Source organism: Delphinus delphis, chromosome 11 (assembly GCF_949987515.2).
Source record: "Delphinus delphis chromosome 11, mDelDel1.2, whole genome shotgun sequence".
In the NCBI taxonomy this organism is placed as follows: Eukaryota; Metazoa; Chordata; class Mammalia; order Artiodactyla; family Delphinidae; genus Delphinus; species Delphinus delphis.
In genome coordinates this window covers 30,344,093-30,360,573 of record NC_082693.1, presented here as the reverse complement: position 1 = coordinate 30,360,573, position 16,481 = coordinate 30,344,093, and the positions used below count along the sequence as shown (strand labels likewise).

At 36.4% G+C, this 16,481-nt stretch overlaps 1 protein-coding gene and 1 pseudogene across 1 annotated transcript in view; one reads left to right on the top strand and one right to left on the bottom strand.

Moving 5' to 3' along the window:
- Window positions 1-16,481, bottom strand: part of REDIC1 (regulator of DNA class I crossover intermediates 1) — a 72,852-nt gene that overhangs the window by 19,574 nt on the left and 36,797 nt on the right.
- On the top strand, window positions 11,913-12,419 carry LOC132434493 (large ribosomal subunit protein eL20 pseudogene; annotated as a pseudogene).

Here is a 16,481-nt window from a genome sequence, read left to right as displayed (position 1 = left end):
CATCAAAAACAAAATGGGGGAGAGAAATAAAAATGTAGAGCTTTTATCTTGGGCTCAAGATGGTGAAGTAGAAGAATGTGGACTCATCCTTTCTTATGGAAACACCAAAATCACAACTAATTGCTGAACAACCATGGACAGAAAAATGCTAGAACCTACCAAAAAAGATACCCTACAGCCTAAGACAAAGAAGAAGCCACAATGAGATGTTAGGAGGGGCACAATCACGATAAGATCAAACACCATGCCAGCCAGGTGGGTGACCCATGGACTGTAAAGCAATTGTGCCACAGAGGCCCTCTTGCAGGAGTGAAAGTCCTGAGCTCCATGTCCATCTTCCCAGCCTGGGGGTCCAGCAATGGGAGGAGGAGCCCCCAGGGAATCTGGCTTTGAAAGCCTGTGGGGTTTGATCACAGAAAATCCATGGGACTGGAGGAAACAGAGACTCCACTCTTGAAGGGGGAACAGAAGGTTCTGTGTGGAACAGAACCCAGGGGAAAAAAAGCAGTGACCTCATAAAAGACAGGGCCAGACCTACCTGCTAATATTGGAGGGTATCCTGCAGAGGTGGGGAGTGGCTGTGGCTCACTGTGGGGACAAAGACACTGGCAGTGGCAGTTCTGGGGAGTAATCATTTAGTGTAAGCCCTCCCAGAGGCTGCCATTAGCCCCACCCAAAAGTTTTGGGTGCCCCAGGCCAAACAACAAACAGGGCAGGAACACAGCCCCACCCATCAGCAGACAGGCTGCTTAAAGTTTTCTTGAGCATGGCCCTGCCCACCAGAGGGGCAATACCAAGCTCCACTCACCAGTGGAGTCCCTTTATCAGGAAACCTGCACAACCTCTTACACACCCTTAACCACCAGAGGACAGACAGAAGCAAGAACTACAATCCTGCAGCCTGTGGAACAGAAATCACGATCACAGAAAGTTAGACAAAATGAGAAGGCAGAGGAATACCTCCCCGATGAAGGAACAAGATAAAACCCCAGAAGAACAACTAAGAGAAGTGGAGATAGGCAATCTGCTGGAAAAAGAATTCAGAATACTGATAGTGAAGATGATCCAAGATGCTGGAAAAAGAATGGAGGCAAGGATTGAGAAGGTTCAAGAAATGTTTAACAAAGACTTGGAAGAATTAAAAACAAACAAACAGAGATGAACAATAACTGAAGTGAAAAATAGACTAGAAGGAATCAATAGCAGAATAACTGAGGCAGAAGAATGAATAAGTGACTTGGAAGACAGAATGGTGGAAATCACTGCTGCAGAACAGAATAAAGAAAAAAGAATGAGAAGAAATGAAGACTGCCAAAGAGATCTCTGGGACAACATTAAATGCACCAACATTTGCATTACAGGGGTCCCAGAAGGAGAAGAGAGAGAGAAAGGACCCGAGAAAATATTTGAAGAGATTATAGTCGAAAAGTTCATTAACGTGGGAAAGGAAATAGCCACCCAAGTCCAGGAAGCACAGAGAGTCCTGGGCAGGATAAACCCAAGGAGAAACATGCCGAGACACGCAGTAATCAAATTGACAAAAATTAAAGATAAAGAAAAAATACTAAAAGCAACAAGGGAAAAGCAACACATAGAAGGGAACTCCCATAAGGTTAACAGCTGATTTCTCAGCAGAAATTCTGCAGGCGAGAAGGGAGTGGCACAATATATTAAAGTGATGAAAGGGAAAAACCTACAACCAAGAATACTCTACTGAGCAAGGCTTTAATTCAGATTCAATGGAGAAATCAAAAGCTTTACGGAGAAGCAAAAGCTAAGAGAATTCAGCACCACCAGACGAGCTTTGCAACAAATGCTAAAGGAACTTCTCTAAGCAGAAAAGAAAAAGCCACAACTAAAAATGGGAAAATTACTAATGGAAAAGCTCACTGGTAAAGGCAAACAAACAGTAAATGTAGGAAATCATCCGTACAAAATATGGTATCAAAACCAGCAATTGTGAGAAGAGGAGAGCACAAATGCAGGATATTGGAAAGGCATTTGAAATGAAAAGACAAGCAACTTAAAACAATCTTGCTTATATATAGACTGATATATCAAAACCCCATGGTAACTGCAAACTGAAAATCTACAATAGATACACACATAAAGCAGAATAAGCAATGCAAACACAACACTAAAGTTAGCCATCAAATCACAAGAGAAGAGAATGAAAGAGGAAGGGAAGAAAAAAGACCAATAAAAACAAACACAAAACAATTAACAAAATGGCAATAAATACATATATATCAATAATTACTTTAAATGTAAACAGATTAATTGCTCCATCCAAAAGACAGAGACTGGCTGAACAGATATGAAAACAAGACCCATATATCTTCTGTCTACAAGAGACCCAATTCAGATCTAGGGACACATACAGACTGAAAATTAGGGGATGGAAAAAGTGTTCCATGCAAATGAAAATCGAAAGAAAGCTGGAGTCACAATACTCATATCAGACAAAATACACTTTAAAATAAAGACTTTACAAGAGACAAAGAAAGACATTACATAATGATCAAGGGAACAATCCAAGAAGAAGATATAACAATCGTAAATATATATGCACCCAAATAAGAGCACCTCAATATATAAGACAAATATTAACAGCCATAAAGGGAGAAATCGACAGGAACACAATATTAGTGGGGGACTTTAACACCCCAATTTCATCAGTGGACAGATCATTCAGACAGAAAATCAATAAGGAAACACAGGCCTTAAATGACACATTAGATCAAGTGGACTTAAATGATATTTACAGAGCATCCCATCCAAAAGTAGAAGAATACACATTCCTCTCAAGTGCACATGAAACATTCTCCAGAACTGATCACTGGGCCACAAAGTGAGCCTCAGGAAATTTAAGAAAATTGAAATCATATCAAGCATCTTTTCTGACCACAGCACTATGAGATTAGAAATCAACTAAAAGAAAAAAACTGTAAAAAAACACAAACACATAGAGGCTAAACAATATCCTACTAAACAACTAATGGAAAGAGGAAATCAGAAAAATACCTAGAGGCAGTTTAAAGGGTCTGGAGGAAAAAGAAGTTTGGCAGTCACAGAGAGGGGGTCTGGGAAGCGCCTGGCAAGTGGTTCTCCAGATTAAAGAACTTGACTGAAGTTAAGGAACTTCTGGACAGAGAGGCTTAAAATTTGGATGCATATCATTCCTCTAAAAGGATCTTGGTTCACTAGTCAGGGGTTGGGCTGAAGCTCCTGTGATGGGAGCTCTGAGTCCAAACCACTGGACTAACAGAGAACCTCAGACCCCAGGGAATATTCATTGGAGTGAGGTCTCCCAGAGGTCCTCATCTCTGCACCAAGACTTAGCTCTACTCAACAGCCTACACACTCCACTGTTGGAAGCCTCAGGCCAAACAACCACTAAGATAGGAACACAATCCCACCCATAAAGAAAAAAAAAAATGAGATGGCAAAAAAATATGTCACAGATGAAGGAGCAAAGTAAAAACTTACAGGACCAATAAATGAAGAGAAAATAGGGAATCTACCTGAAAAATAATTCAAAGTAATGATAGTAAAGATGATCCAGAATCTCAGAAATAGAATGGAGGCACGGATTGAGAAAACACAAAAAAATGTTTAACAAAGATCTAGAAGAACTAAAGAACAAACAAACAGAGATGAGCAACACAATAATTGAAATGAAAAATACACTGGAAGAAATGAATAACCAAGGCAGAAGAACAAATAAGTGAGCTGGAAGACAAAATGGTGGAAATAACTGCCGAGCAGCAGAATAACGAAAAAAGAATGAAAAGAATTGAAGACAATCTCAGAGACCTCTGGGGCAACACTAAACACACCAACATTTGAATTATAGGGGTCCCAGAAGAAGAAGAGAAAAACAAAGGGTCTGAGAAAATATTTGAAGAGCTTATGGTGGAAAACTTCCCTAATATGGGAAAGGAAATAGTCACCCAAGTCCAGGAAGCACAGAGAGTCCCATAAAGGATACACCCTAGGGCAAACACACTAAGACACATATTAATCAATCTAACAAAAATTAAATTCAAGGAAAAAAATATTAAAAGCAGCAAGGGAAAAACAAAAAATAACATACAAAGGAGTCCCCATAAGGTTATCAGCTGATTTTTTAGCAGAAACTCTGCAGGCCAGAGGGAGTGGCAGGATATACTTAAAGTGATGAAAAAGAATAACCTACAACCAATATTAATCTACCCAGCAAGGATCTCATTCAGATTCAATGGAGAAGTCAAAAGCTTTTAGGACAAGAAAAAGCTAATAGAATTCAGCACCACCAAACCATTTAACCACAAATGTTAAAGAAACTTCTCTAGGTGGGAAACACAAGAGAAGAAAAAGACCCACAAAAACAAACCCAAAACAATTAAGAAAATGGTAATAGGAAAATACATATCAGTAATTACCTTGAATGTAAATGGATTAAATGTCCCAACCAAAAGATACAGACTGGCTGAATGGATACAAAAACAAGACCCATATATATACTGTCTTCACTTCAGAACGAGGGACACATACTGACTGAAAATAAAGGGATGGAAATAGATATTCCATGCAAATGGAAATCAAAAGAAAACTGGAGTAGCAATACTCATATCAGATAAAATAGACTTTAAAATAAAGAATGTTACAAGAGATAAGGAAGGACATTACCTAATGATCAAGAGATAAATCCAAGAAAAAGATATAACAATTATAAATGTTTATGTACCCAACAAAGGAGCACCACAATACAGAAGGCAAATGCTAATGACCATGAAAGGGGAAATCGACAGTAATACAATAATAGTAGGGGACTTTAACACCCCACTTACACCAATGGACAGATCATCCAAAGAGAAAATAAATACAGAAACACAAGGTTTAAATGACAAAATAAACCAGATAGGTTTAATTATTATTTATAGAACATTCCACCCAAAAGTGGTAGAATACACTTTCTTCCCAAGTGAAAACGGAACATCTCTTGGGTCACAAATCAAGCCTCAGAAAATTTAAGAAAATTGAAATTGTATCAAGCATCTTTTCTGACCACAATGCTATGAGACTGGAAATCAATTACAGGAAAAAGACTATAAAAAACACAAATACATGGAGGCTAAACAGTGCAGTATGAAATAACCAAGATATCACTGAAAAATCAAAGAAGAAATTAAAAAATACACAGAAACAAATGAAAACGAAAACATACCCCCTAAAACCTCTGAAATGCAGCAAAAGAAGTTCTGAGAGGGAAGTTTATAGCAATTCAATTTCACCTCAAGAAACAAGAAAAATCTCAAATAAACAATCTACCCTACACCTAAAGCAACTAGAGAAAGAAGAACAAAGAACACCCAAGACAGTATAAGGAAAGAAATCATAAAGATCAGAGCAGAAATAAATGAAACAGAAACGAAGAAAACATCAGCAAAGATCAATAAAACTAAAGCTGATTCTTTGAGAAGATAAACAAAATTGAACCCTTGGCCAGACTCATCAAGAGAAAAAGGGAGAGGTCGCAAATCAATAAAATTAGAAATGAAAAAGGAGAAATCACAACCAACACCACAAAACTACAAAGGATTATAAGAGACTACTACAGACAACTATATGCCAATAAAATGGACAGTCACAAAGAAATGGACAAATTCTTGGAAAGCTACAATTTTCCAAGACTGAACATGGAAGAATTAGAAAGTATAAACAGAAAGTATCACAAGTAATGAAATTTAAACTGTAATTAAAAATCTTCCAACAAACAGAAGTCCAGGACCAGATGGCTTCACAGGCGAATTCTATCAAACATTTAGAGAAAATGTAACACCTATCCTTCTCAAACTCTTCCAAAATATTGCAGAGGGAGGAACACCCCCAAATTCATTCTACAAAGCCACCATCACCCTGATACCAAAATCAGAAAAAGATATCACAGGGCTTCCCTGGTGGCGCAGTGGTTGAGAGTCTGCCTGCTAATGCAGGGGACACAGGTTTGTGCCCCAGTCCGAGAAGATCCCACATGCCACGGAGCAGCTAGGCCTGTGAGCCATGGCTGCTGAACCTGCATGTCCGGAGCCTGTGTTCCATAACGGGAGAGGCCACAACAGTGAGAGGCCCGTGTACCACAAAAAATAAAAAGATATCACACACAAAATATTATAGACCAGTATGACTGATGAACATAGATGCAAAAATCCTGAACAAAATACTAGCAAACAGAATCCAACAACATATTAATAGGATCATACACCACATCAAGTGGGATTTATCCCAGGGATTCTTCAATATATGCAAAACAACAAGTTTGATACACCATATTAACAAATTTAAAAAAACCATATGATCATCTCAATAGATGCATAAAAATCTTTTGACAAAATTCAACACCAAGTTATGATAAAAACTCTCCAGAAAGTGGGCATAGACAGAACCTATCTCAACATAATACAGGCCATACATGACAAACCCACAGCAAACATCATACTCAATGGTAAACAACTGAAAGTGTTTCCACTAAGATCAGGAACAAGACAAGGATGTCCAATATCACCATTCTTATTCAACATAGTTTTGGAAGTCCTAGCCACGGCAATCAGAGAAGAAAAAGAAATTAAAGGAATACGAATTGGAAAAGAAGAAGTAAAACTTCCACTGTTTGCAGATGATAAAATACTATACATAGAAAATCCTAAAGATGCCACCAGAAAACTACTAGAACTAATCAATGAATTTGGTAAGGTTGCAGGATACAAAATAAATGCACAGAAATCTCTTGCTTTCCTATACACTAGCAATGAAAAATCAGAAAGAGAAATTAAGGGAACAATCCCACTTAACATTGCAACAAAAAGAATCAAATACCTAGGAATAAACCTACCTAAGGAGACTTCCCTGGTGGTACAGTGGTTAAGAATCCACCTGCCAATGCAGGGGACATAGGTTCGAGCCCTGCTCCAGGAAGATCCTACATGCCGCAGAGCAACAAAGCCTGTGAGCCACAACTACTGAGCCCATGTGCCACAACTACTGAAGCCTGTGCACCTATAGCCCATGCTCCACAACAAGAGAATCCACCATAATGAGAAGCCTGCACACCTCAACGAAGAGTAGCCCCCGCTCTCTGCAACTAGAGAAAGCCCACACACAGCAACGAAGACCCAATGCATCCAAAAATCAATCAATCAATCAATGTATTAAAAAAAGAAAAACATAAAACCCTACATCAGGAGGTGAAAGACTTAGAAAACTATAAAAACTATACTCAGAAAACTATAAAACACTGATGAAAGAAATCAAAGATGACATAAACAGATGGAGAAATATACCATGTTCTTGGATTGGAAGACTCAATACTGTGAAAATGACTATACTACCCAAAGCAACCTACAGATTCAATGCAATCCCTATCAAATTATCAATGGCATTCTTCACAGAATTAGACCAAAAAATTTTACAATTCATGTGGAAACACAAAAGACCCTGAATATCCAAAGCAATCTTGAGAAAGAAAAACGAAGCTGGAGGAATTTGGCTCCCTGACTTCAAACTATATTACAAAGCTACAGTAATCAAGACAATATGGTACTGGCACAAAAACAGAAATATAGATCAATGGCAAAGGATAGAAAGACCAGAGATAAACCCATGCACATATAGTGACCTAATTTATGACAAAGGAGGCAAGAACACACAATGGAGAAAAGACAGCCTCTTCAGTTAGTTGTGTTGGGAAAACTGGACAGCTACATGTAAAAGAATGAAATTAGAACACTCTCTAACACCATACACAAAAATAAACTCAAAACAGATAGAAGACCTAAATGTAAGACCAGACACTATAAAACTCTTAGAGGAAAGCATAGGAAAAATGCTCTTTGACATAAATCACAGCAAGATCTTTTTTGACCCACCTCCTAGGGCAATGAAAATAAAAATAAACAAATGGGACCTAATTAAATGTAAAAGCTTTTGCACAGCAAAGGAAACCATAAACAAGACAAAATGACAACCCTCAGAATGGGAGTAAATATTTGCAAATGAAACAACAAATGATTAATCTCCAAAATATACAAACAGCTCATGGAGCTCAATATCAAAAAACAAACAAGTCTCAAATTCTTTTTAAAGACTGAAATAATATCAAGCATGTTTTCCAACTACAATGGTATTAAACTACAAATCAATTACAAGAGGAAAATTGGAAAATTCAAACATGTGGAGATTAAACAAAATGCTCCTGAACAACCATGGGTTAAAGAAGAAATCAAAAGAGAAAAAAATATCTTGAGACAAATGAAAATGGAAATAACAACATAACAAGGCCTAAGGGATGTAGCAAAAACAGTTCTAAAAGGGAAATTCATGGTGATAAATGCCTACATCAATAAACAAAAGATCTCAAATAAACAAAGTAACTTTACACCTCAAGGAACTAGAATTAGAATGAACTGAGCCTACACATAGTAGATGAAATAAAATAACAAATTTCAGAGCAGAAATAAATAAAATAGAAAATAAAAAGATAATAGAAAAGATAAATAAAACTAAGAACTGCTTTCTTGAAAAGATAAAACAAAATTAACAAACTGATTTAGACACAACAACAACAAAAAAAGAGAGGACTCAAATAATAAAATCATAAATGAAAGAGGAGACACTACAACTGATACCACAGAAATACAAGTGATCATAAGACAGTACTCTGAACACCAACAAAGTGGACAACCTAGAATTTATGGAAAATTCCTAGAAACTACAACCTACAAGACTAATCCATGAAGAAATAGAAAATATGAACAGACTGATAATTAGTAAGAAGAACAAATCAGTAATCAAATACTTCCCAACAAACAAGTCTAGGACCAATGACTTCACTGATGAATTCTACCAAATATTTAAAGAAAGTTAATATAAATCTTTCTCAAACTCTTCCAAAAAACAGAAGATGAGGAAACACTTCAAAACTCCTTTTATAAAACCAGCATTACCTTGATACAAAAACCAGACAAGAAAAGAAAATTACAGGCCAATAACCCTGATGAACATAGATTCAAAAATCCTCAACAAAATATTAACAAACTGAATTCAACAATACATTAAAAGAATCATACAGCATGATCAAGTAGGATTTATTCCAAGGATAAGGATGGTTCAACATAACACAAATCAGTCAATGAGATATACCATATTAACAAAATGAAGGGTAAAAATCATATAATCATTGATATGAATGCAGAAAAAGCACTTGCAAAAATTCACATCCATCTATGCCTAAAAATTTGTAACAAAAGAGTATAAAGAGAATGTACCTCAACATAATAAAGACCATGTATGACAAGCTTACAGCTAATATCACATTCAATGATGAAAAGCTGAAAGCTTTTTCTCCAAGATCAGGAACAAGAGAAAGATGCCCACTCTCACCACTTTTATTCAATATAATATTGGTAATATTTGCTAGAGTCAATGGACAAGAAAAAGAAAAGAAAAAGAAAGAAAAAGCATTCTAAACTGAAAGGAACAATTAAAATTGTCTGTATCTGCTTATAACACAATATTATATATAGAAAACGCTAAAGATTCCACTGTTGCCAAAAAAACTGTACAATAAACTCGGGTAAAGGATACATAACCATATACAAAAATAAGTTGCATTTCTATACACTAATAATGAACTATCAGAATAAGAAATTAAGGAGACAATCTTATTTACAATTGTATCAAAAAGAATAAAATACCTAGAAATAAGTTTAACCAAAGAGGTGAAATACCTGTATGCTGAAAACTATAGGACATTAATAAAAGAAATTGAAGACACAAATAAATGGAAAGATAGTCCATGATAATGAACTGGAATAATTAATATTGTTAAAATGCCCATTCTAGTCAGAGTCATCTGCATATTCAATGCAATCCCTGTGAAAATTCCAATGATATTTTTCACAGAAATAGAAAAAAAAAAATCATAAAATTGGTATGGAACCACAACAAAACCCAAATGGCGAAGACAATATTGAGAAAAAAGAACAGAGCTGGAGGCATCATATTTCATAATCTCAAACAATGTTAAAGATATAGTAATCAAAACAGTATGATGTTGACATAAAAACAGTATGATATTGACATAAAAACAGACACATAGACCAATGGAACAGAAAAGAAAGCCCAGAAATAAACCCATACATATTTGGTCAATCAGTTTATGACAAAGGAGCCAGGAATATACAACGGAGAAAGGACAGTCCTTTCAATAAACGGTGCTGGGAAAACTGAACAGCTACACACAAAAGAATGAAAAATGGACCCCTATCTTATATCATACATAAAAGTTAACTCAAAATGGATTAAAGACTTGAATATAAGACCTGAAACCAAAAAACTACTAGAAAAATACACAAGTGGCAAAATCTTTGACAACCATCTTGGCAATGATTTTCTGAATTTGACACCAAAAGCAAAGGCAACTAAAGCAAATATAAACAAGTGGGACTACATCAAACTGAAAAGCTTTTCACAGAAGAGGAAGCCATCAAAAAATTGAAAAGCTAACCTACTGAATGGAAGAAAATACTTGTAAATCATATATCTGATATATATATATCATATATCTGAAAATATTTGTAAATCATATATCTGATAAGCCAAAATATATAAATAACTCATATAACTCAGAGTGAAAAAACAACAATCCCACTAAAAAATGGGCAGACAACCTGAACAGACATTTTTCCAAAGAAGATCTACAGACAGCCAACAGGTACAGAAAAAGATGCTTAACAAAATGAATCATCAAGGAAATTCAAATCAAAACCACATCTGTGAGAATAGCTAGCATCAAAAATATAAGCAAAAACAAGCCTTGGCAAGGATGTGGAGAAAAGGGAATCCAGGTGCACTATTGGTGGCAATGTAAATTGTTCAGCTGCTACCGAAAAACAGAATGGGGTTTCCTCAAAAAAATTAAAAATAGGGTAAATCCTGAGTTCTCATCACAAGGAATTTTTTTCTATTTCTTTAATTTTGTATCTGTATGAGATGACGGATGTTCACTGTACTTATTGTGCTAATAATAATTTCATGACGCATGTAAGTCAAATCATTATGATGTATACCTTAAACTCATACATGCTGTATGTCAATTATATCTCAATAAAACCGGAAGAAAAAGTTAAAAATAGAACTACCATATGATTGAGCAATTCCACTTCTGGTATTTTTCCGAGGAAAAGAAGACACTAACTCAAAAATATTATCCTCACCACCATGTCCACTGAATCATTATTTACAATAGCCAAGACATGGAAACAACCTACGTGTCCATCAATGGATGAATAAAGAAGATGTGGTATATATATCTATATATACAAACACAATGGAATACTATTCAGCCATAAAAAGTAAGGAAATCCTGCCAACTGCAACAACATGGATGGACCTTGAGGGCACCATGCTAAGTGAAATAAGTCAGGCAGAGAAAGAAAAATACCATATGATCTCACTTATACATGTAATCTGAAAAAAAATCATAAATAGAATAGATTAGTGGTTCCTAGAGTCGGGGGGTGGGGTATGGGCAAAATTAGCGAATGTGGTAAAAATGTAGAAACTTACGATTATAAAATAAATAAGTCCTGGTGATGTAACGTACAGGATGGCGACTATAGTTAATAATACTGTATTTTATATTTGAAAGTTTCTAGAGTATATCTTAAAATTTCTCATCCAAAGAAAAAGAATTTGTAACTGTGTGGTGATCCATGTTAACTAGACTTATTGTGGCGATCTTTTCACAGTGGGTACACATATCAAATCACTATGTAGTACACTTTAAATAACTGTTATATTCAGTTATACCTCCATAAAAATAATAAAGTAGTTTCCTTTTTGAGGGTGGCAGCAAGCACGTATAGAACACCATGAAGGCCTCGGGCACACTCCCAGAATACAAGGTGGGGCACTGCCTGCTGACCCCCAAATGCGGCATGTCTCCCCTCTACTGCATGTGCATCTTTGCACCTAATCATGTTGCCAAGTCCTGTTTCTGGTACTTTGTGTCTCAGCTGAAGAAGATGAGAGTATTCAGGGGAAATTGTCTACTGCAGACAGGTGTTGGAGAAATCTCCCCTGCGGGTGAAGAACTTTGGCTTCTGGTTGCGCTATGACTTCCGCAGCACTGAGAGTACCGGGACCTGACCACAGCCAGTGCGGTCACCCAGTGCTACCAAGACATGGGCACCTGGCACCGCGCCTGGGCCCACTCGATCCAGATCACAAAAACAGAAGAGATTGCAGCCAGCAAGTGCTGTCGACCAGCAGTCAAGCAGTTCCACGACTCCAAGATCAAGTTCCCACTGCCCTACAGGGTTCTCTGTTGCCAGCACAAGCCACACCTCACCACTAAGAGGCCCAACACCTTCTTTTAGATGCAGGCCCTCCCTGTCCCCAGGTCTGCCCAAATAAAACTCATTGGGAAAACCGGAAAAAAAAATTATTATATCCTCCAAGATGTTCTTCTTTCCTATTCCATTCCACATCCAACAAAAGGATCTTGGAACACCCCTAATTACCCATACCCTACTATCTGCCATCCAAGAGGAGTTTTTGTTTGGTTTGATTTTTGGGTTTGGTTTGCTTGTTTGCTATCTCTTCATTAATTCTGCCTCAGTAGGAATTACCTGTCCCAAAGTTTCCCAACCAGTAGGCAGGTATAGCTCAGCTCCTCTACTGCTCCAATCCTTTTCTTCCTCTCTTATTGTGACTCCTGCCTTGGTCTCTCTTGTAAAATTTAAGATTTTAGCCAGGGTTCCACTATGCCTTTAGCCCTGTCTAGGCATCACAAATTAAAAGCTGATGGCTGCTCTACCTAAAGAACTCATAGCACCTGATACCCTTCAGGTTCTACCAGTGAGCTTATTTTCTTTTCTGACTTGCTCTAGACACATTCAAGCTGCCATAGATGTAGAGATTGTTTTTTAAGGATTCTAACCTGCTCATGATTCGTTCTTTAAGAGGATATATCTATATTATTCTTATTTAGAAAATATGAGTTATTTAAAGGAGTAACAGGATAGCATCTAATATTACTGACCACATTCCCTTCCTTAAAAATCTCTCCCATTTTTCTTTCCTATGACACCTTTCTTTGAGCACTCCCAAATCTCTCTAGCAGCTCATTCTCTCTCTCTTTTTTGATGGTAAACAATATTTATTTTCACTGATTATCAAACAGAAGGAAAATTAATACATAATTCAGTTTTATTCCGATTTTATTTACTGTATTAATTACTGAAATCTAACAGAATCTTGGAAAGCAGTTTTTAATGGAAATATAGTTGATTTACAATATTATTTAGATTAGGTGTATAGCATAGTAATTCAGTATTTTTGCAGATTATACTCCATTATAAGTTATTACAAGATAATTGTGCTAATTACCAGTGCTATACAATACATCCTTGTTGCTTATCTATTTTATACTTAGTCGTTTGTATCTATTAACCCCACACCCCTAATTTGTTCCTCCCTGCTTTCCTATCCCCACTGGTAACCACAAGTTTGTTTGCTATATCTGTGAGTCTATTTCTGTTTTGCATATGCATTCATATGTATTATGTTTTAGATTCTACACATAAATGATATCATACACTATTTTTCTTTCTCTGCCTGACTTATTTCAGAAAGCATAATATCTTCTAGGACCATAGGGTCATCAACATTGCTGCAAATGGCTAAGTAATGTTCCATTTTGTGTGTGTGTGTGTGTGTGTGTTTATCTCCCACATCTTCTTTATACATTACTTTGTTGATGGTCACTAGGGTTGCTTCCATGTCTTGGCTAGTATAAATAGTGCTGCTATAAATTTTGGGGCACATGTAACTGCAAATTAGTGTTTTCTTTTTCTCCTGATATATATACTAAAGTGGGATTGCTGGATCATATGTTAACTCTATTCTTAGTTTTTTAAAGAACTTCCATACTGTTTTCCATAGTGGCTGCACCAATTTACAGTCTCACCAACAGTGTACAAGTGTCCCCTTTTCTCCACATCCTCTCTAACACTTGTTATTTGTAGACTTTTTGATGATAGCCATTCTGACAGTTGTGAGGTGATATCTCATTGCTGTTTTGATTTTCATTTCTCTAATAATTAGTGATGTTGAGCATCTTTTCATGGGCCTGTTGGCCATCTGTATGTCTTCTTTGAAGAAAAAGTCTGTTCAGGTCTTTGATCATTTTTTGATTGGTTATTTGGTTTTTTTGATATTGAGTTGTATGAGCTGTTTATGTATTTTTTGATATTAATCCCTCGTTGATTGCATCATTTCTAAATATTTTCTCCCATTCTGCTGGTTGGCTTTTCATTTTGCCGATGGTTTTATTCGCTGTGGAAAAGGTTTTAAATTTAATTAGGTCCCATTTATTTATTGTTGATTTTATTTCTTTTGCCTTAGGAGACAAACCCCCCAAAATATTGCTACAATTTATGTCAAAGGGTATTCTGCCTATGTTCTCTTCTAGGAGTTTTATTGTTTCATGTCTTATATTTAGGTCTTAAACCATTTTGAGTTTATTTTTGAATATGGTGTGAGGAAACGTTCTAATCTCATTATTTTATGTGTAGCTGTCTAGTTTGGCCAGCACCACTTGTTGAAGAGATTTTCTTTTCTCCATTGTATATTCTTGCCTCTTCTGTCATAGATTAATTTACCACAGTTCTGTGGGTTTCTTTCTGGGCTCTCTATTCTGTTCCATTTATCTATGTGTCTGTTTTTGTGCCAGTACCATGCTGTTTTGAATACTTCAGTTTTGTTGTATTCTCTGAAGTCTGAGAGGGTAATTCCTCTGGCTTTGTTCTTTTTCTCGAGTGCTTTGGCAACTCAGGGTCTTCTGTGGTTCCATATAAATTTTAGGATTATTTGGTCTAGTCCTGTGAAAAATGTCATGAGTGTTTGATAGGGATTACATGAAATCTATAGATTGCTTTGGGTGGTATGGCCATTTTAACAATATTAATTCTTCAAAGCCACAAATGTGATACTTTTCCATTTCTTTGTATCATGTTCAATTTCCTTCATCAATGTTTTATAGTTTTCAGAGTATAGGTTTCTCATCTTCTTAAGTTTATTCCTAGGTATTTTATTCTTTTTGGTGTGATTTTTAAATGGGACTTTTAAAAACTTTCTCTTGTATCCTGCTACCTTGCTGCATTCATTTATTAGTTCTAGTAGTTTTTGTGTGAGACTTTAGGGTTCTCTATATAAAGTATCATGTCATCTGCAACTAATGACCATTTTACCTCTTTCCTTCCAATTTGGATAACTTTCATTTCTTTTTCTTGTCTCATTTCTGTGGCTAGGGCTTCCAGTACTATGGTAAATCAAAGCAGCAAGAGTGAACATCCCTATCTTGTTCCTGAATTTAGTGAGATGGCTTTCAATTTTTCACCATTGAGTATGACATTGGCCATAGGTTTGTCACAAATAGACTTTATTATGTTGAAATATTTTCCCTCTATACCCACTTTGATGAGAGTTTTTACCATGAATGGATGTTGAATTTTATCAAATGCTTTTTCTGCATATATTGAGATCATGTGATTTTTATCTTTCCTTTTGCTAATGTGATATACCACACTGGTTGATTTGCAAATGTTGAACCATCCTTTTGACCCTGGAATGAATCCAACTTGATTATGGTGTATGATCCTGTTTATATATTGTTGGATTTGGCTTGCTAATATTGTGTTGAGGATTCTGCCGTCTATATTCATCAAAAATATTTGGCCTGGGCTTCCCTGGTGGCGCAGTGGTTGAGAGTCCACCTGCCGATGCAGGGGACACGGGTTTGTGCCCCGGTCCGGGAAGATCCCACATGCTGCGGAGCGGCTAGGCCCATGATCCATGGCCGCTGAGCCTGTGCATCCAGAGCCTGTGCTCCACAATGGGAGAGGCCACAACAGTGAGAGGCCCATGTACCGCAAAAAAAAAAAAAAAAAAAAAAAAAAAAATATATATATATATATATATGTATATATATATTTGGCCTGTAATTTTCTTTTTCGTACTGTCTTTGTCTGGTTTTGGCATCAGTGTAATGGTGGCCTTGTAGAATGAATTGGGGAGTGTTACCTACTCTTCCATTTTTTGGAATAGTTTGAGAAGGATAAGTATTAGTTCTTCATACGTTTGGTAAAATTCCCCTGTGAAGCCATCTTGCCCTGGACTTTTATTTGTAGGGAATTTTTCAAGTTAAAGATTTTATTTCACTACTAGTGATTGGTCTGTTAAAGTTGTTTCTTCTGGACTCAGTCTTGGCAGGCTGTATGTTTCTAGAAATTTGTCCTTTCTTCGAGGTTGTCCAATTTGCTGGCATATAACTGTTCAGAGAATTCTCTTATAATTTCTTTATATCTCTGTGGTATCAGTTTTTATTTCTCCTGTTTCATTTCTTATTTTGTTTATTTCAGTCTTCTCTCTTTTCTTCT